The 21149-nt window shown below is 44.9% G+C and overlaps 1 protein-coding gene across 2 annotated transcripts in view; it reads right to left on the bottom strand.

The window, feature by feature from the left end:
* The window catches only part of AUTS2 (activator of transcription and developmental regulator AUTS2), a 1118812-nt gene that overhangs the window by 62373 nt on the left and 1035290 nt on the right, over positions 1-21149 (bottom strand). The gene's annotated exons all lie outside the window — the stretch shown is intronic.

Consider the following 21149-nt stretch of genomic DNA (forward strand, 5'->3'; position numbering starts at 1 on the left):
AACCCAAAGGTGCTGAAATGTTCTTTTCAACATTCGACCTGGAGGGGCATGTATATGAACTTCAGACAAGAGTTCCAAAAGGCACATCTTGTTAACATGACTAAGGGTAGATTAGGGGGAAGTGCCTTATAAAGAAAGCACAATCAATCAGTCAATCAATCAATCAATCGATCAATCCATAAGTAAGTAAGTACACCCACTGCAGGTGATTCAAGAAATCTGACATTCTCAACTCCTAGCCCCAACTCCACATTCAGGGACATCTTACTTCTAATTCTGATATGTAACCAAATCACTGGTTTTAATCAACATTCAGATTTATTTTAAAACAGATTAAATTTAAGTAATAAACTGAAATGCAAAGTCAGTTTATAAAAGCTAAGTTACATGATAAAACATGTTCATGCCCACTAGGTCTTCAAAAATAAAAATAAGACAATACTTAAGGACCTGACCTGGTAAGTCTCCCTAAAATCCACAATAGTTTGTATCTAAAATACATGAACACTTTACAGATCTTTTCAGAATTTGCAAGGTATATGGTTTTCTGGTTTATTAAGGCGATATACACAAAAAATTTTAAAAAATCAATGTAAAGAATAATGTTTCAGTAGGGATCATAATAATTTACATTTAATGGACACTTACTCCCACCTTAAGGGTTCCTGAGCCCCAATTCCCTTATCATTAACCTGTCAGCTTAATAGTCAAATCTAATTAGTTAAATCCTCTTTTTAATGAAAAGATTACGCCTTAAGCATCCTGCCAGTTCCATGGCTGTTGGCAACTACAAACTAATCTCTGCAAATTTAGGGGGTGGGGAGGAGAATCCTTAAATTCCAGTGGAATCTAGAGCTCCAAAAGCTCATCTGTTTAAATTGTAATTATTTATAGCACACAAAATACAACGAAAAAAAAAAAAAATACAACGAACATGCCACACACAAATGCCAAGGCCCTTGTCTCTTCCTACGCTTATTCTGCACATGCAAAGCAGCTACTTCCAAATACCCAAGAGAAATGGCTAAGAGGACTCATCAGTTAAAGTGGTGTAAAAGCAGACAGAAAATGGGATTTTCTTTTAATAATTAAAAAGTTATTGGGTAACAAGTTAAATGCCACTATGAAGAAATGCATAATGTAGTTTATCCTATAAGACAACCAGGCTGGGCTCTTCAAAAAGTCAATGTCATTAAAAAAATTTTAAAGGGTGTGTGTAGGGGGGAGGATGAGGGATGGAGTTCTACATTCGATTTCAAGAGGCTAAAGAGACAAATCAACCAAATGTGTGACCCTGATTGGCTCTTGGATCCAAAAAAGAAAAAAAAATAAAGCATACTACTATTTCATACACATACACATACACACACACACACACACACTCTGGAGGCAATCAAGGAAAGTTCAATATGAAATTTAGACAAAATTCTGGAATCACAGTTAACTTTCTTAGGTGTGATAATGGTATTGGCATTATGTAGAAGAATGCAGGAGATGAACACTGAACTATTCCGATACCTTTTACTTTGAAATGATTTAGCAAAAAAAAAAGAAAGCAAATGTGGCAAAATGTTAAAGAATTGGTGGATCTACGTGAAGAGTATATGGGTATTCACTGTATTCTTCTTTCAACATTTCTATAGGTTTGCAATTTTACAACATAAAAAATTTGAAAAATTTTGGAGGAAAAATTTAAAATGAGAAAACAGGTCATGGTTCAACAGCCTTGGAGTCAATATCTGACTACGCCCCACAAGACAACAAGCTGCCGAGAACAAAGCCACGTCCATCTCAGTGTCCACTGTCCTAGCACAATGCCTGGCACAGGACGCACTCAAGTATCTGATCAGTGTATGGGTGGGTACATGAATGAAATTTCTGCTCCAACACACGTCAGTCACAGTAGCCTTCGGCAGGTCATCGCCCTGAGCCCCTGCAAAGTGGTGATGACACCAGTCTTGTGGGGCCCTTGTACCTATTAGAAGGCATATTAAGGGCATATCAATATGCCAGTTGGCGTATTCTTGGGACTTAGCAAATTGTACTATCATTGTTATTCTTAGATAAGTCCATGTTTCAAAAATCCATGATACTGAAAATTCTAAGAGGTTTTAGTTTTCAACTGAAATCGTCCAGATTTACAGATGTAATGAGATTTGAGAGGTCCCTTGTACTTTCATGTTACCTCAAAAATACTCCTTTGCTGGTCTCTCTCGTTAAAGACTCTCACTTTAAGGGGCACGAACTGTTGCTTCACATTGTCATCTGACATGGAACATCCCTTCTATCAGGAGAAATGTGAGCTGGAACTGATCTCCCTAGTATCGGAAAGCTCTTCACAGCAAGCTTTTCTCAGCAAAGCAGAGCAATGAGCTGTGTTACCTAAAGGTGCTGGGTTGGAAACGACTTTAAAAGGAATTCCTCAGCTACCAAAAGCCCTACAGCAATTCTAAGATGGTTAACAGATTTGGGCTGGTGAGAAATAGGGAGAGAGAAGGGATTCTCTGTGGCAGAGTCTGGCAGTGAGGATAAGAACAGTACCTTTCCAGAGGGAACCAGGGCTGAGAGGAGGGGCATGAGTGTGGGTGTGTGTGTGTATGTGTTAAAAAAAACATGGACAGGGACTTCCCTGGCGGTCCAGTGGTTAAGACTGCGCTTCCACTGCAGGGGGTGCGGGTTTGATCCCCGGTTGGGGAACTAAGATACCACATGCTTCGCGGTGCGGCCAAAAAATTAAAAAAAAAAAAAAAAAAAAGACAACAAAGAGAGCCTACCAAATACTTTCCTCTCCACAACCCCCTGCAGAAACATGCCGGGAAGACCCTGCCTGCAGGGGAGAAGGGTAGAAAGCTCTGGAGCAGCTGTCTGCGCCTACAGCCACCTCGCCCTCCCCTGCAGGATCCCAACAGACTGACCTGGTGACTTGCGACTTTGAGACCAGCCTGCGTGACTGATGCTCACACCCTGACAGTATTCCCTGAGGTAGCAGAAGCACTTCCCACCTCCTAACACTCTTGAGTCTTGTGAATACTCGAGCAAACAAAATGAGTTTAGGTTTCAGTAAATCCGCCCCCCCCCCGCCCCCGTCAGCCTGGTGGCATAAAAAAGAAAAGCTTCATGTTGAACCTTGGATATGCCTATAATCAACTCCATGGGGTCATGATTCAGATTTTGGCAGGAAAGGCTTTCCGACTGCTTTTTAAACAGGGGGAGGAAAGCAGCAAAGGCAAGAGGAAAGGGGGAAAATGGGACATGAGGCTAGAGATGGGAGAGACTGAGCTTTTTTATATGATAAAATTCTGACTTCCTAGCTCAGATCAAGAACTTCACAGCTTAATATCTGGTCCTCGAGCTAAGTCCCGTCCTTAAGTAGCACCATCCTAAATTACAATACCTCCAGGGATGAGAAAATAGCGAGGTAAAAAAAGCCAGCAGGAAAAAACCAGAGTTTCACTTTTGTGGGGTGTAACTGGCTTTTCCTTTTGTTCGTTTCTAAAATATGTGTTTTAGAGAATAACAGTGATAGGGTAATCCCTACTTGCTCTAATGGAGGCCCCATTTACTATCTGAGAAGAGGATTAAGTATTTCTCGCCTGTTTAGAAGCCCTTTATAGCTAGGCAACCCTAAACAAATACTCAGAAGGTGATCCTTCTGTTTACACCATATATTCCTTTTAATTCGACAGACATTTGGAAAACTATGCTAACACCTCAGAGGATATAGGATGGCCTGACCTCTGGGGGCTGACATAGCTGGGAGTGAGGATAAAGCTGGATGTGTGACCCGGGGCGACTCACTCAGCCTCTCTGTGCCTCAGTTTCCCCAGAGTCAAAATAGTGTGAACAACACTACCTACCTCGAAAGAGGGCGGTGAGGATTCCATGAGTTAATCCATGTAAAGTGATTAGAACAAAGCCTGGCTCCTAGTGAGTCTTCAGTAAATGTTAGCTACCACCACCAGTGCATGAGGGTACTTTCACAAACTATGAAAGAACTTGGATTGTCATAAATCCCGGTTTGCATGGACAGTCCAGGGTTAGGCCTGTTGTCCCAGAGTCATTATTAATAGTAGCCTGCTTCTCTTTCAAATGTGTCCTGGTTTGGACAGTAAGTTACCGGGTCACCTTAATTATCACTCAAAAGATATGCAAATGCAAGGTATTTTACAAGAAGAGGGGATAAGAGAAAGATATCAGAAAAGGTTTGTTGGGACGTCCCTGGTGGCACAGTGGTTAAGAATCTGCCTGCCAAGGCAGGGGACACGGGTTCGAGCCCTGGTCTGGGAAGATCCCACATGCCGCGGAGCAACTAAGCCCGTGCGCCACAACTACCGAACCTGCGCTCTAGAGCCCGCGAGTCACAACTACTGAAGCCCGCGTGCCTAGAGCCCGTGCTCCGCGACAAGAGAAGCCACCTCAATGAGAAGCCCGTGCACCACAAAGAAGACTAGCCCCGCTCGCCCCAACTAGAGAAAGCCCGCGTGCAGCAAAGAAGACCCAACGCAGCCAAAAATAAATTAATTAATTAATTAAAAAAAAAAAGGGTTTGTTTTAAGGTCCTAAAGAAGCAGCAAGGATAGAGCTGTTGTTTGTATTTGTTTGTATTTTTGCTGTTCTTTGTCATTGTTTGTTTTTTAAACTAAGGATACTTTTAAGAGACGAAAGGAAATAAATAGCCAGTAGAAAAGGAGAGGCTGCCAGGAGGGTAAAGAAGGGGGTGAGCTCGGATGGAAAGCCCAACTGTGGAGGCCTGCGGGGAAGAAGGCCACAGCCCGGCTCCATCTCCGTCACCCGGAGAGTGAAGAGTAAGTGATGGTCATGAGGCCTTGAAAATGACTGCGTTTGAGCTCTTTGTAGCATTTTTAAAAAAAAAGAATAGAAGTGGCTTCACAGTGATACTCTGCCCAAAAAGGCATCACTGCCCAAGAGGCCGACTGGCACACAGAGCCAAAGACCAGCACCAGGTGGGAGTGGCTGGGAAGGGTTTGAGGCTCTTCAAGATTGAAAGTTCCACAGAAAATGGATGAATAGCAGGGATTTCTCTTTTCTCACCCCTTTTTCTTTCTTTTAGTTATTTAGTTTTAAAATTAATTTTTATTGGAGAATAGTTGCTTTACCATGTCGTGTTAGTTTCTGCTGTCCAGCAAAGTGAATCAGTTATATGTATACATATATCCCCTCTTTTTTAGATTTCCTTCCCATTTAGGTCACCACAGAGCATCGAGTAGAGTTCCTTCCCTGTGCTATACAGGAGGTTCTCATTAGTTAGATTTCTTGTACTTCTGCCACCAGAAACTCAAGGTTGGCCTATGCGTTTATAAAGGACCAGCCAACAAGCAGCGCTCTCTCACCGGGAAACCCATGTCCTCTCCCTGCCACGTACAAATACACATCCCACCTAAGAGTGCTTTACAACATAAAGTGACAGGTTCTAGACAGTCAAAAAGAGAGAGGACAGTTTTAATAACTTCGCTAAGATTTCCAGTCCTCTCTGCTGTCCCATCACTTGAAATTCCTTTACAGCTTTACCCGTTTACTTTTTTTTTAAATAAATTTATTTATTTTTTATTTTATTTTTTTATTTTTGGCTGCGTTGGGTCTTCGTTGCTGTGTGTGGGCTTTCTCTAGTTGCGGTGAGCGGGGGCTGCTCTTCGTTGTGGTGCGCGGGCTTCTCATCGTGGTGGCTTCTCTTGTTGCGGAGCACGGGCTCTAGGTGCGCGGGCTTCAGTAGTTGTGGCACACGGGCTCAGTAGTTGTGGCTCGTGGGCTCTAGAGCACAGGCTCAGTAGTTGTGGCACAGGAGCTTAGTTGCTCCACGGCATGTGGGATCTTCCTGGACCAGGGCTTGAACCCATGTCCCCTGCGCTGGCAGGCGGATTCTTAACCACTGTGTCACCAGGGAAGCCCACCCATTTACTTTTGATTAGGCGTCACTATAACGTTCTAATTCTTTAACTATATCAAGTTGAGCTGTGTGGGAGGCTAAGGCAAATGCCACACTAAGTCTTCCATAACATCACGTGGCTGATAGATCTGACACAGGCTGCAAGGAAGGTGCTCCCCACTTCTGCTGTGTTCAATGTCTCCCTCAAGGTTCCCAGGCTAGAACTGCAGAACCAGTATTTCTTCCCAAACAGACTACAGACAGTTCAAGAAATGTGTTGTCAACAGGAGGTATTTTTTAATTTACCAAACCAAAGGCTGGGCTGGCACAGTGGGAAGAGCAGAAGATCAGGAGGCCGGGAAGCTGCGACACCAGAATGGGCTCTGTCCCTTACCGTCACAGGGCAGTGTTCTCACATGTGAAACACCTACATGGCTGGGCTACCACATGAACTAAACACATCAGCATACGGAGATCCCAGGCATGCTGTCGGCACCCAATACACGTGGGCAGCCTCCTGTTCCTCTCCTGGAAAATACCTGCTTGGGATCATCAGATTATCTAATAAGGCCAAATGGGCTGATTAGATCAAGTGAGATTCAGACTTTATTTTCTTTCATCAACTCAGACTCTCTGGTTATAACCTAAATCCCAAGGTCTGAAATAGTTTTTAGGATGTTGCATTTTAATTGCTGAGGTTCAACCATCAGAAATTGAGCCCCTACTGTATACAAAGCACCCTGCTGGTTACCGTGGGGGGGGGGGTGGGAGTTCAAAGAGGGGAAGACAGCTTCATCTGAGTTCTAGTAAGAAAGGCAGGATGGGCCAAGTGTTCAAATCTTGGGAAGGTGGAGTGCCTCCCAAGGATGGAGAAGCGCTGGAGGATGTGGCATTTGAGCAGAGCTGTGACGGACAGGTAAGACTTTAAATTTACACACACATATGTGTGTGTAAACCCATTTGATGCCTTCGGGTAGCATTCTAATTTTTAGACATTTTGTCTCTTCCACTGATAAGCACAAACCATGTGAGAATTTAATTCAGTGAATTAAAAACATGGGTTAGATCTATCGTAAGAAAAACACAAACAGAGAAGGGTACAGATGTGTTAGTAAAACTCCTGATTGGGCACCAACTTCTTGCTCTGATAACGTGCAACTAAAAAGAAAGAATTAAGCATTTATTTTGCTTTTCCTTTGATTATATTTGAAGGTAACCAAAGAACTCTAGATGATGAAGGAAAGCTCATTGTACAGAAGAATTTCAGCCAATAAATGTGGAGGATGGTGGAAAAGCCACCCTTTTACCACTTCTAAGGAAATGCTGGATCAGGCGAGGATGAGCAATGCATGAAACCATTAGATGAAAGGCTGATGAGGAACCTGACAATGCAGGTATCAGGCTGCCACAACCTCAGCTTCCTGCACGATCCTGGCGTCACTGATACTCGGCCATCCACACACTGTTGAGTACCCAGGTGTGAGGCGACATGAAGCTTACTGCGATGCCTACAGAGTTCACTTGCCAAAACGTCTAACCTGAATCTAGTCAAAGCTCTAGGCTCAACTTCCATTTACAGCAAAGATGAGGGACCGAGGAATAAACTAAATGACACCACAAGGGCTTCCAGAATGTGGGACAGTTAACGAAGGGCTTCCAGAATGTGGGACGGTTGATGAACAGCTGACCTGGTTTCTGCAACAAGTCACTGACTTGAAGTGAATGGGAGGCTGGGGAGAGGGTGGATGGCTCTCGATTAAGACAAGTAATACTCGACCCTGGTTTGTATCCTGATGGAACAGGTCATGTAAAATGACACTTGGGAGACAATCAGGGAGATGGGATTATAGCGGGGTATTGGGTGACACTGACACTGAGGAATTATCATTTGTTATTGTGATAACGGGATGTGTTGATGTAAAAAAAAATTTTTAACAGATGTGCACTGAAGTATGTAGGGGTGAAATGACACGATGCCTGACATGTGCTTTAAAATATCCTATCACCTAAAAACAATCATGGCAAAATATTGATAAGTATGAATCTGGATAATGGGTACATTAGGGGGGAGGTCATTCTAATGTTTTCTATGTTTAAGTAAGTTTGACGATATCAATTTTTTTTTTTGATATCAATTTTTTTAAAAGCTCCTGATGTGGATCTGTGGTAACAGTGAATTCACTTTATATGTACATTTCATTTCCCATGTAAAGACACTGGATTTTGAACTGATACTCAGATGCTCACTGAATGAGTGGAAAAGGCATTTAAAAGAGTTTTCCTGTAGAAAGCCTTCACACACATGAATCCCAAAGTGTGCTCCAGGTACCAGAAGCATTGGTATCACCTGATTACTTGTCAGAAATGCAAGAACCCTCATTGAGTTCTTGAGCCTCACCCAATACCCACTGCATCAGAAACTCTGTGGTGGGACCCAGCAAGGTGTATCTTAAGCCCTCCAGGTAATTCTGATGCAGGCTCCAGTTTGAGAGCCGCTACTTCAACACATTGAGTATTGGGAGATGCCTCTTCTTGAAGGACACCTAAAAAAGCTTTAATATTTAGGTACTACATTTTGGGGGAAAACCCAGCTTAGAGATAATTTTATAGACTTAAAACATTATAATATTTTGCATGGATGGGAAAAAATATTTCAAAACACTGCTGTCCATCATTCCACATTCCCGGGTATTGAAATTTAAAAAAGAATTTACGCGGCGCTTTGTTTACAAAATAGTTACTGGTCATCGTGGCACGTTTGTGCAGGACGTGGGTGTTTTGTGTTGTGATGACCCTTCATACAGATGGCCAGCAGGCGTTTGTCAACCAGGAACCAGATGGAACAGTTTGTCTTTGAGAAGCAGTTGAGCGAGGTAGCTCAGCGGGCTACGGTGTAACATTGACCCAAGGTCAGGGTTCCAAACCCCACTTAGATCAGGCAGCTTCACTTCATAATGTAGCCCTAACTACAGGCCTAGCATCTAAATGGCACCACATGCAGGAGGAGCCCTGTCCACCAGGCTAGAGAGAGTGGGAGGATGCAAATCCAGGGCGAGGAGGACAGCTGAGTCCAACGGTAGGACCACAGAGTTACTTTCAACAGATCCAGTGCATCTGGTATCACAAATAAGTAAATACAAAGGCTGCCCCACAATGAACAGACTTATTCCCTGGTCAACAGGAGTATGGATTTCACCCAGGGATTCATGGGTCATCTGAGCATTTACAGAAATCTCACTGCCAACTGTGCTTCCTTGATCTTGTCCAGTGGCCATCTACATCAGAAGCACCTGGAAGGCTTGGTCAAAATGGGCTACTGGGCCACGGCCCTGGCGTTCCTGATTCTGTAGGAGATTCTGCACATTTAACAACTACTCAGGGCATGCTGATATTGCTGGGCCAGGGACCACACTTTGAGAACTGCTTTCTAGACTTGATCCTGCACCTGAATTCCACTGGATTCATTCCTTTTCATGGCGAGTTAGTTCCTTATCAGCAGAGACTTTGCCTTCCCCATAGTCTATAAAACTAAGTATTGGGCTCGGAAAACCAACCTGTGACACATCAAGAAGACGAGGTGGGCGTAGACTTGAAATGCAAAAGTTCTTTAAGCATGTCGGGCTGGGCCAGTGGCAGCAGGGCCTTGGTCCCATCCTCAAAAGCTGACACTGTATTCCTGCAGCCCTTTCTCAGATGAATTCTACAGAACAACAGAGAAGACCCGGGTGCATGTGTGCGTGCGTGCGTGCGTGTTCCCAGGCCAGCTCCGGCCACACGTGCACACGGTCCCCAGCACTTGAGACTCCTCTCTCCCAAGTCCAACCTTACCTGCCTGCCACCCTCCCTGTGCTAGGATGTCAGTTGTTCACCTGTACGGAAATGACAGCTGCTTGTCACGGTCTACATGAGAGGCCTCTCTTGCCGCGGTAACTAGCACGCCATTTCCAAAGCTGTCATTCTCTGGTGTCAGCACAACCCACTGTTCAAAGATTTGCTGTGACATGAACCAGGCAGCGCCGTGACTGTCATTGTCACGGACTCCTCTGTGCTCCGACACCGATGGCAGCTGCTCGCTCGGCGCCCAGGGTTTGTTTCACCCAATTATTTGTTTGTCACTTGGAAGCCCAAGATGTCGAGCAGGTACTGGAGAGGTATTTTTGGCCTGATGCACCGGCAGAAAGCATAATGAGGCCCTCAGGTGAAGGTCTATTTTGTCAGTTAGGTGGTCGGATGATGAGCAGCTGAGAAGCCGGAGTAGCAATTAGGATATTTGAATAAGATAAGATACCCGGCAGGGTGCTGAGAAGGCTCAGAAAGTCCGCCTTAACTTTTAAAATGCTGAAAAACCCTCGGAGTAGGCAGTTTTCAAGTCTGTCCTGGAGCGAATACGGGAGGAGGAGGAGACAGGAGAGCTCCTTCCTCCACCCAGAGGCCCTGAGAAGCAAAGGGCTGAAACCAGGCACCAGCCTGACCCAAAGGTGTGGTCCTGGGCAGGTGAGGTTCTGGCCAAACAGGGGTCCTGGGTCATCTGGGCAAATAGCAGTTGCCCCCGGGAGGCGAGGCCCAAGTGGAGATGGAGTGCCATCTTCTAACCGGTTCTCCCCAAGTTTCCTATTTAAGTCAGGGCTTTGCACTTCCCACGGGAGCAGAAATGAAATTGATGTGATGTCTCACATCTTGGGAAAAGGCCATTGAACAGGGCAATGTGGCCCCTACAGCCAAGTGCAAAAACCAAACCCACATCATTTAGTTTGATTAGATATTTGACCAAAGCCCACAGCAGCAGCGCCCCTGCTTCTAATCCAGGAATCGGTGTCTCAGACTCTCAGTGTCTCATCAGTGGCGTTCTTCCTTTCCACAGCCATCAGTCTCGGAAAATAAGGGCGACGGTCCAGACAAACCGAATTCTCCTGAACAACAGGCGATGGCTCTGTTAACCATAAAATGAACACAGCACCTCCTTGAATGCACTCACAGTTTTAGTCTGTGCCAGCTCTTGGGCAATGGCAAGACACTGCAAGTACTGTTTCTTTACTCTGAAACAAACCTTTCCCCAACAGACACGAGCAGCCTGTGAAGAAAGCTAAAATCCAGCAAACAGCAAGTGCCGTACTGGGAGAAGAAGTTGATATTATCACCACCTCGTAGCAAATGAAAAGTAGGAAGGAAGATTGCTTCAGTCAAGGAGGCCTAGATTAACTTTTGAAGCAGCAGAGCTCTGATGAATTGCTTGGTGCAGACTCTGCTGACAGCTGAAAACAGATGGCGAGGTGGTGACATTCTCTTGATGATCGAGAATGGTCCATCCAAGCCTCGTTTCAATTCACAGTTGGTAAAATGAGTCACTCTGTAGAAAAAGACGCCTCTTGCCAGCTTGCCTCCGGGCTCTCCAAGGCAGGGCCTTGCTCTGCTATGGAGCCCTCAGCCCTACCTTCTTCTAACCCGTAGCAATCCCGGCCTTGGAACCGGTCAATCATTCAAGTCAAGTACAAGGGAACCGGCAGCTAGGTTCTCTATACTCTGGGCTTTTATAAACACTTACTAAGCAGATAAAACACCTCTTTTAACACCACTCCAAATACAAACCCGCAGAGGAAGAGGACTCTGCATTGTTATTCTAATTCTGGAGGGAGGTTAATACCTAACAGCTGGTAGCATCTCTCTCTCCCCTCCCCTCCCGCTCCCCCCTGAGGCTCCACCCCTTCCTGCCTCTCAGATGCTTCCAATAGAGATGGAATCTCCAGGAGTGAAGAGAGGTTTCTGCCGCCCTATCCTTGCTCATAAGTTCAGGACTGAAGTCATGACACTCCTGCCAAATGCAAGTGTCCACAGTCTCATTCACAGCTCTCTGGGAAATATATGCCCTCTGCACAAGCTTCAGGCTCTAGAAGGACCTAGAACACTCCAAAGCAAACTCTGGCCTTTGGACCAGGATGGAATCTTGGAGTCTACCCAACTTTCTCAAGTTAACAAGAAAACCTCGTCTAATAGAGTGATTTGCTCGTGGTTACAAGCAGCCCAGCTCAGACTTCAGCCTGGATCTTCTATAACTAAAAGCTGTGGTACATCCTGCCACCTCCGCGCAGTATGCCAACCTGGCAAACATTTAAGCAACAAAATCTAACTGAGGAAACATGAAATCAAGAGGCCCTATTGAGAGGCGATACACAGACCTTTACAATTCTCCCCCAGATTAACAAAAAAGACAGCATCAATTTTTACAATGGAAAGTTCTAAGGGGCAGGTTTTAGTCTCACTGGGAGCACAAGCTGGCACATGTGTGCCCAGAGAACCCCTCTCTGAAAGGGTGACATCGTCTGCAGTCTGAGGGCTGGTCTGTTTCTGGTTTGCTGACCCGTCAGGGCTCACCTAGGATCAGCTTTTCCCTCCTAAAAAGGTCTTAAGGCTTCTTTCCCATTACACCATTTAAAAAGTCTCTTTTCGAATCTTAAAATATATTAAACTCTTATGCTTCTGGGTCATTATGTTTAATGCGATCTGTTCACTGCTGTATCTCCTGTGCCTTTTACGGAATCAGCGCTCAATAATGATTTTTTTAAAGATTTTTTTTTGATGTGGACCATTTTTAAAGTCTTTATTGAATTTGTTACAATATTGCTTCTGTTTTATGTTTTGTTTTTTTGTCTGTGAGGCATGTGGGGTCTTAGCTCTCCGACCAGGGATCAGACCCACACCCCCTGCATTGGAAAGCGAAGTCTTAACCACTGGACGGCCAGGGAACTCCCTCTGTAATAACTGCTGAACAAAAGAATTCATTTCAATATGGCTTCCACTTTCTGCCAACTGAAGGAAGAAACGGAATGAACCCTGACGTCATTCACTTCACAAATGACAAATCCGACCTCAGAGGAAGACTCCTTGTCAAACCCAAGTCGATGGATGAAGTTCATGGATAAAGAAGCCCTCAGAGATCAGCCCAAGAAGTCCAGCACAGGACAGTCCACACTTGGAAAAATCAAAAACTGATATAAAACGAAAGGAATTACATGGCTGGGCTTCTGGTGAGAGGAGCTTTACTATGGAAAAGCCTTCCCCGGCTGTAAACACATAATGAGAAAATGATGTAATCTTGGCTAAAATTAGGTTTCAGTGTTACTCTTCTGAGAGATGTGAAAGGTGATAGATAAGAGGGGGAAATGTTTTCCAAGTGGGTTTTAAAGGCATCGCAATCTAACCGCCTCCCACATCAGCCTATTAACACGCACACTTGAGACATTTCCCTCTCCAAAAGGACTCTTAGAGAAAGCAATGATGTGCTCTCCACCTCCTCCTCTATAAGACAAGGTTTATGAGGGTCAGAAAAGATTTGAGCACCCACAGAACATTACTCCTTATTTAACTGGCGCCCCTCCCACCTCGGCATGGACTGGCCTCATGCTTACATCATCGGTTGCTGGGGAAATGCCCCTGCTGGAAAATCCTAAATCACTTCTAATAAAATCTGGCTGAAGAGTAACAATCGGTCCACTTACAGGCACAAGAATGAGCGTGGAGAGTGGAAATATGGAAACATGTCTTAGTACCAGGGAAGGAAATCAGAGACGTCTAAAGTTGAGCATCGCTGCAGTGCAGTCACCATGATGCTTTTGGCAGCACCTGCTCAGATCACGGTGGGCATCCTGGAACGCCAGGAAGACCTGGATGAGACCCCCCCACTGTCAAGAGAACGTTCCTACTAACTTCCAGGGAACATAGAATACTCTGGAACGGCATGGTGGAAAAAGTCCTAGGGACTTGTTCTGGCCAATGAGATGGCTGGAAATGCCCAACACCACAACCAAGCTGAAACTTTAAAGAGGTGTTCTATGATTCTGTCTCTACTCTTTTCCTTTTACTAAGATAACCACGATGAGGGCTGCTTCTCTAGCCTGGGTCCCAGAATAAAAACAAGGGGAACCACAGCTGGTCCGCAGCTGACACCTGATATGAGACCTTTGTTGCTGTAAGCTCTTCAGCATAATGTGCCAAAGCAGATGAACAGAGGCCCTATTAGGGATACAGAAGGGCAAAGACATCTCTCCAGAACAGCCATGCCAGTGCACTGGGTGCTGAACACTGGTAAAAGATTTACAAGAGGGACTTCCCTGGTGGCGCATTGGTTAAGAATCCGCCTGCCAATGCAGGGGACACAGGTTCGAGCCCTGGTCTGGGAAGATCCCATGTGCCACTGAGCAACTAAGCCCGTACGACACAACTACTGAGCCTGCGCTCTAGGGCCCGCGAGCCACAACTACTGAGCCCGCACGCCTAGAGCCCCTGATCCGCAGCAAGAGAAGCTACCACAGTGAGAAGCCTGCGCACCGTAACGAAGAGTAGCCCCCCGCTCGCTGCAACTAGAGAAGGCCCGCGCGCAGCAACGAAGACCTAACGCAACCAAAAATAAATAAATTAAAAAAAAGCATTTATAAGAGAAAAGCACGTGGAACACGGCAGCTCTTCGCCCTAAGCTATTCTAGTGAACCCAATATTAAATTTTATTTATTTATTTATTTATTTTTTGGCCGTGTGGCTTGTGGGATCTCAGTTCCCCGACCAGGTATTGAACCTGGGCCACGGCAGTGAAAGCCTGGAATCCTAACCCCTAGGCCACCAGGGAACTCCCAATATCAATTTTTCAACTCCTGGATTCAGTTAACGCTGAGAGGTTTGCTCAGATGGAGAATTCTGCACATCACATACACAGTGACCCGACAGAGCACCCCCCTAAGGATTGGCCCCTTCCACTCCTACGTACAGGCTTCAGGAATCGGTGAGAAAGCATTTCTAGGAGGGGAACCAGAGGCACAGCCACTTATGGACAGCTTTCCACTTGGAGGTAAAATGAACCTCCAAATACCAGTTGATGGGCCACCTTACATAAGCAGGCTTTAGAATGCACTTTCCCAGCAAGTCCAGACACCCAGGCAACTGATGGAAGTCAAGTCTATGGGTGGGGTGGGGGAGTGGTATAGAATATCTGAATTCGGACCCAGGATCTCTCTGGTGAATTCGCGAAGTGGGTCCTCAATTGAGAGCCACTTCTACTTTCTTAAAGCATAGACTGGGCAAGTAGGTAAAAGATTTTGATGGTTGCCCCAGGCTAAATCAAAGACAGCTGAGCAAAAAGTTCAGGCACCATGAAATTAATAAAATCCCTGTTGCACCCGCTCCACCAGAGGTTCAAGAATAAACTGGTAAAAATTCGAAATGCACGGAGATTACTTGAGTGGGAATCAATCATTCCTCCACTGAAAAATTTTGACATTTCCTTATACAGCATATTCACTGGATTCATAATTCACCAAAGTTGCTTCCTGAGACTGAGCATTGCTGGACTTTCTAATTGAGACAAATTTTGTTTGTTAAATAAATTCCAGGCAAGTGCATATTTGACTTACACACAGGAAAGGAAAGAATTCTTATGTAAGCTGCAACACAATAGAGTTTTATCTTATCTGAGGAACTTATTGCAGCTCGCCTGTGTGTGTTTTACTGCCAAAATAAAATAAATTGAATCAGCTCACACATGATAACATGCTCTTTCCTAACTCATACTAATTGCCTGGCTAATTGATGTTTGTTGAACTTTCTCCATTTCATTGAGTGATTAGGTACAAAGCTAACAGTTGACATCTGTAGGCGCTTAACTGGCGTCTGTAATTACTGTTAATGTTAAATAATTGTTAGTTAATTGGAGTGGTAACTGAGTGAATGGAATCCAGATTGTGAAGCAAAAAGAAACCTAGTTAAATAAACATACATTTTCAGAGAAAACAACATTTTTGTGCAGTTGTCAGAAACCAGAAATAATCCAGAGGCCATGGGATAGCCACCGGCTTCCTCCATGCAGGAAACTCTCCAGGCCTGAGGCTGACCCCGTGCACTTGAAGGTTGTTACCAGTGAGGAGGCCCTTTGTCATTTAACGGTTCTCATTAAAGACTCTCCAGAACTGATCTGATATTTTTTGTGCCAAGTGTCTACTATGAATGTAGACTACTTTCTGAGACAGCGAATTTGACATCATTGCCTAAACGAAGCACTAAATATGAACAGAATGAAAAGTGATGCTGATCAACATTCAAGCTTCTTTGCTAATATTGCCAAGTACGGAGAAAAGTCTTTCCAAGAACAGCAGCAATCAATCAATAAAGTAAGGGAAGAGCTTTTTAGTGGGCTCAGAAATAAACAGTGGCATGTGATCATCCGACTAAAAGAATGTTACCCTGTAATCTGCTCCAGCTCACAGAGGCGCTCAGGACCAGGAGATCTGGCCTACTTTTATCTGGAAAAGTGGCATCGCTGTCAAAGTTCTACTCCAAAGACACCATCAAGATCAATTCAAATGCTCGGAATACCTTCCACCCCTTGAGCTAAAATTCCAGTAAGGGGACCCAACATTTACCCAGGATTCCCCACCATACTCACGAACAAGGTCAGGGAGAGACCAGGTAGCAGTTGATGGAAAAATATCTGGAGGGAAACACTTTCTGACCACATGGAATCTTTTTAGACCCTTCCCGGTGGTTTCACACTAAGAATACAAGGCTTCTGTTTCCAAGAATTCTCAAGGAATAATTCTATACAACAAAATCTGTATGTAAGAGTCTGGCTCCTACAGGAAGGTCAATTTCCATAACAAAAGGAGCTGATTACGTGTTCTCTGAAGTGTGGAGTAGGAGGGAAAACCCAACCACTCACAACTCCTTTGTCTTGAATCAAGCACCAATTACCCTTGAATAGTATTTCCCCTGTATCAGACATCTCTATCCTCTAAAGACCCAAGAAAACGCTCTGAAACTACAAAAAGGATCCAGAGAAGGAAAAATAAAGAATGAGTGACAGTGCAACTTTCCCTTACGTAGGATTTAAGACACTACAAAAATGGGACTAATTTATAGAGGCTAAAATGGGCTCAGTTTACTCTTCTGCACGTGGGGAATAAGCTTTATGTCATGTTCTCCTCACAACGAAACCCAAGACACTACAAGGAATTGTAAAATGGTCTCCATATTTTTATTATAATTGGGTTTTAAACTCTATATCTTTTTTTTTTCTTTTTTTAAAGAAAGCTATCCCACACTCAATTGCATTGTTTTCACTTACATAGAAAGCACAGAATTGTTTTAGGGGAGGGGCCCTGGTGGTAACATAACTCTTACCTTTTCTTGTCACCAAACCAAGGAATTCCCCCTTTATGTCTAAACTTGATGAATGAAGTGAGACCATCGCCATGAAAGATTTTATTACGTACTCAGTTACTGAACCTAAACCCACCAAGCAGCATCTCTAGTAACTTTTTTCTCACTTCATCTCAAATCTCAACCAATTTTTAAGCCAGGTTTTCCTTCTATGCTGGTGATAAAACCATATTGTCAAAGATACCCAAAGGCCCTACTGATCTAAAGGCTCCAACCTCATCTGTGTCCCATGGAAACCCTCAGCACAAAATCGACCCCAAGAAGAGGCCTGTGTGTCCACTAGTAGGTCTGGTGGGGCCTGGGAAAGGAAAACCAGCCCTGGTCGGAGAGAGCTCAAGGTGGCCCCAGTGTTCCGTCTGGCACTCATCATGGTGAGTGAGTGTCCACCAGAGTCCCCACGGCTGACCTGGGGGAGGGGAGGTGGGGTCCTACCCGGGAGGGTGGGTGGCTGGTCCTTTGCTGTATACGTTTCAGTAGACGGGGGTGCTCACGGAAGAAGGGAGCACCAATCAGGGGCCTCATCCCTACCTGGGTCATTCCCCACCCCAGCTATTTGGAAACACGCAGCTCTCTCACAGTTAGCTCAGGGCACCTGTCCCCAGGAGGGCCGACATTACCACGAGACGAAGGTGAAGGCCAGAGAAGGGGTGAGAGTGATGGGGTGAAGTACACCACCTGGCCCCTCTCATCTGCAACTTGCCTTAGCTGCAGGACAGATCCTGGAAAAGAGGCAATTCAGGGCCTTTTCTCTACCCCTAAACTAGACCGTGGACCTACACCAGGGCTGGCAGGATAGTCACGTCTACTAAGTACTCATTTCCTGCATTTCTGCCTATAAATGAAAGTGGCAAAACCCCTGAGAAGTAGAACCTAGAGTAGGTAAAGAAGGGTAATAAATACTGGCTGGACACACTGAATTGACTGACGAGTTAGTTCCTTTCAAGGATAAACAGTCTAGAATTTGGGGTACAAATCCTACTGCTTCTACAGCAGTTCAACCAACTCAATATGGACAAGAACTTAGTCTCTCTCTGTGTGTCTCTGTCTCACTGGGAAAATTAATTTTTTCTTTGGCAGATGGTTGAGTCACAAAGACAGAAGGATTCATAAAATTCACATGAACATCCTGTAAACATTTAAACACATAAAGATTAAATAAGGCAACCATGACCTTGATTAAAGTTAAACTATTTTTTTATGTCTCCAACCCTAAGCCCTGCAACTTGGAGGTTCATCTCCCTGCCCCTCTGGACAAGCTCAATTCTCACTGGGCATGTCATGTGTACATGCAAGCATGCACCGTTTGATTAATTTGTTTCAAAGTGGGAAATAAAAGGCCTCAGAAGGAAACAACGATTCGGAACACCTAAACACAAAAATCTTGCTGGTCCTCTATTAAATTGGACAGACTCTACAACACAGAGAGAGTCCAAATAAAATCAAACAGGCAGAAGGGATATAAAATGTGTTCATGGCACCTACTCTGCTTCAGCCCCTCCCCCCTCCCCCAGCTAACTGTTTTATCCCCACCAGAGATGTCGGCCCAGGACTAGGTTTTGCCATGATTGAAAATTCTGACCTAAAGAGGCGAAACGACTTACTCCAGCCAGCTCACCAACAGACTGACGGGACTTGAGCCACGGCCCCTGCTGCTTCAGCCAGAGCCGCATCCCCCAACCGCCCAGCCCGACATCAAAGCTACGCACCCCCCCGCCCGCCGGGCAGGCCCCACCACAATCAGCTTGTGAGATTAGCACTGCCCTCCCACAGTGAAATTTTATGGACCGAATCTGCCTGCCACCGGGCTCTGCAGCGTAATCTCGCCAGCAGCTGAAAGCCACACTTCTGGAAGGCCAGAGCCCGGTGGGGCTCCTGAGAGGGAGAGGTGATGTGTAGCTTTAAACATCTGGAGGAGGAGGAATACACGTGTCAGCTTCCCTGCACTCTTGTCAGACTGTTCAATAAGCCGAGGCTTTGAAGATCTTCCCCGTGGTGTTTGTTACCTGGTATAAATTTGCCCTTTCTTACATTGCTTTTTATTGCTCTTGGCTAAGAATACTGGACAGAGACGGGAGACCTGACTTGCAGGCGGGCAGGCTGCTTTGCAGGAGAACTTGAACTTGATGTGCATGAAACTGACAGTTCCTTGAAGGCCTTGTCAACCATCCATCCAGTAAACACTGCCACTACCCAGAGTAAAAACAGACCTAAACCCACATGCACATAGCAAGACTCTCTGCACCTGTCTTGAAGCAATTATTGACATGATCACTATACAATGAATCTTTTTTTGAACTTGTTTTCCTGATATTTAGCAGTTTGAATGAATACTAATCCCCTTAACAAAACTGCCCCCATGCTTCCCCCCTCCCCGGCCCCCCCTTAATCTCTTTCTCTCCAGGGAGGAGGGCGGGTGCTGGATACCACTCCGTCTACTTTGCAGCACCTGGATTTGCATTGATTCCGGCTCTTGTCATTCATGTTACCAACAGGAATTAGCATAAGGCATTAAGGGGAAACTCTGGAGGAGAAAAGAAAGGCCATTTTGATGGAAATAAGGGGCAAAGGAATAATCTGCCATCAACTAAAATGCTTATTTGTGTATGGTTTCCCAAGCAAAGCTTAGCAAAAAGCCTATGTTGATTTTAGTGTACACAAAGAAACCTTAATCCTTTCAAGGCAACTAAATCACCCCCAGAAAAGCAGCTCAGAAAAAAGGCACCCTGTCAGGATGACTATTCACAACCAAATAGATGCCACAAATCACACTCTGTAAGTAAACAAAAATAAGAATGTGGGAGACGTTTGATTGGAAAAGGGAGAGGGGCCAGAGGAGCAGGAGGGAAGAGGCAGAGGGACGAGGACGATGGTCGGCATCAATCACTCCTCCTCGGCCCTGAAGGGAGCCTTTCAGCCCCATGAGGGCAGCGGGGCCTGAATGCAGGTCCCAGAGCCAACTCTCCTGCCAGGCCTGCTCCCAGAGAGGGCAAGCACATTCCAAAACTTTACAGCAAGTTAGCAGAAGAGAGACACAGTCATGTGGGCTGGAGGTCCTGGGGAGGGGGTGGGGCAGGGTGCCACTGAAACACAGAGGACCTCGTTTTGGTGAACTGTCCTGCCTCAGGCTCCTCCTCCTCCTATTTTGCAGGGACACACGACCATCTACCCAACCTCTTCCCTCGTCAAAATGAGCAATAAACAATTACGTATCTTTCCATTTGAGCCCTGTACGCTGTGAACTGCAGCGTATCTTCTTTTATTGGGCTTTAGCATTACGGACAACAAATTTATACAAACTTTCAGTCCATCAAAATATATGATGAAACATAAAACTGGAACACTCCATTATGCAATAAAAGAGATAAAATTCAATATGACAATAATTCTGGGAGTAACAGCAATCACATAAGCATGTACACCTAAAGGGAACTCTAAACATAATGTACTATTTAAAGCTGCAGTCGGTTCAAGTTCTAAAATAATCTGGGAGCTCAAAATAACTGCACTTGGAAACATGTGTGACTAACCAGCTAGCAAAAATGCTAGCCAAGGCAACTATAGAATGCCAAGGTGGTTTCATGTTTCACTTCATAAAGGCCCAACCCTGTTCAAGCTACCAAGTATCTTCCATGTAATACAGAACGAGACCACGACAGGACGCGTACATTCTGTATTTAGCAATTACCGCGCAAGCACCTACAACAGGTTCTACAGCGGAGAGAAAGAGATCAAATAATTTCTATGATTTGTACCTTTCAAAGTATACACCATTGTAAAGCCCGTGATTAGAAGCTCCCTTAAATTTCATTATTTCCAACAATACTGCTACAAATGAAAACTGCCCAGAAACCTATTGGCAGTGATTTAAGATAAGTTTCCCCTTTATGTATTGCTATATCATTAGTCTCTCTTACTCTATATCGCAGTTTGGAAGAAAGTAATGGGATGGCACGTATTTAAATTTTGCCCTCTTGATGGTTTATTAATTTTACAGAAAGCCCACAGCAGAGTAAGGCTTGGTTTATGACCATAATGCTGTGAATACTAAGCATGCACTGATTATTAG

Source organism: Eschrichtius robustus, chromosome 16 (assembly GCF_028021215.1).
Source record: "Eschrichtius robustus isolate mEscRob2 chromosome 16, mEscRob2.pri, whole genome shotgun sequence".
NCBI classification, from domain to species: Eukaryota; Metazoa; Chordata; class Mammalia; order Artiodactyla; family Eschrichtiidae; genus Eschrichtius; species Eschrichtius robustus.